Source organism: Carlito syrichta, unplaced genomic scaffold (genome assembly GCF_000164805.1).
Source record: "Carlito syrichta isolate Samal-C Ts95f unplaced genomic scaffold, Tarsius_syrichta-2.0.1 Scaffold305313, whole genome shotgun sequence".
Lineage (NCBI taxonomy): Eukaryota > Metazoa > Chordata > Mammalia > Primates > Tarsiidae > Carlito > Carlito syrichta.
The window spans coordinates 251,747-253,078 of record NW_007249409.1 but is presented as its reverse complement, the minus strand read 5'-3'; positions in this window follow the sequence as shown (position 1 = coordinate 253,078).

The window sequence follows — 1,332 nt, the reverse complement described above, 5'->3', positions numbered from 1 at the left end:
GGCAGGCGAGGCTGCGGTGGCCAAGAGCGGCCACTGCACTCCAGTCTGGGTGACCGAGTGAGACTCCAACTCAACAACAACAACAACAACAAAATTATCTTGGTCAAGGTTAGGGAGGCAGAGCAGACGGTCCCCAGATTGGGGGTCCAGCGGCCTTGATTCTGCAATCACTGTGCTACAACCATCTACCTGCACATTGCCCGTTTTTAGCTGTGTGGCCTTGCACAAAATACTACTCTTTGCTCAAATTTCTCCCATGTCTATAGGAATAAAAACTACATGTCCTTCCTCCTTCACAAAGTGTTTAAAGGCCATTAAATGAGGTGAGGGAGATACTACATTTGGTATTTGAAATTAAAACAACTTGAAGTGCTCTATAAACATAGAGTATTGTAAACTGACCAAAAGCATGAAATTCATCGGGAAATTGGCTCTCCTCTGACTTTTAGGGGATTGAATGATATATATGATGCTTCTTTGGCCCCCATCATGCCTAGTGCTTCCTAGAAGCCAGGCTGGGACTGGGGTAAAGCAGGTGAGGCTAGTGAGATACTCCTTGGAGTACAAAATATTAGGAGGGTGTAAAAAAGGTAAGCAAGATAATATATATAATCTTAAACTCAAAATTAATACAAAGAATATATGATGAATAAGTGATCGCATTTTAAAATAAAGATCAATAATGCTGTTGTGCAGAACCATATTGGGGTCTGAGGCCAAAGGAAAAAACCAGTAATACTGGGTAGTTGCCTGAGCAAGTACTTGAAGATGCAAGTACTGTACATTTAGAAATGTTTTAAAGTAAATTTCTAGTTAATTCATCCCAACAGCATCTACATATGTTAGGAAAACAGTCTATATATATACTGTACACATATGTGGACTGTATATGGACTCATACAGGCTATAGACAATAGAGTTGGATATGGGTTTGTACATCTCCAGCCCTAAAAAAGCTGGGAAAATCACTATCTCAGCCAAAATGCATGCTCCCTGGCTCAAAAGTATCTTGATCAGAGGAGAGAGAATTAAAAATTTCCCCCAAACCCCCAACCTCTATCTCTTTAGTTTTCCAGACTGATAAGTTACAAGAAGCAACAGATTTCTAATTTTATTATTTTGTTTACTTAGAGGGTCTTGTTCTCTTGCCTAGGCTGGAGTGCAGTGGTGCAACCATAGTTTGCTGCAGCCTCAAACTTCTGGCCTCAGCGATCCTCCTGCCTCAGGGTTCTGAGTCACTGGGACTACAGGCATGCGCCACCCTGCCAACTCGAATTTATATATATATATATATATATATATATTTTTTTTTTTTTTTTTGTTTTTTTTTAA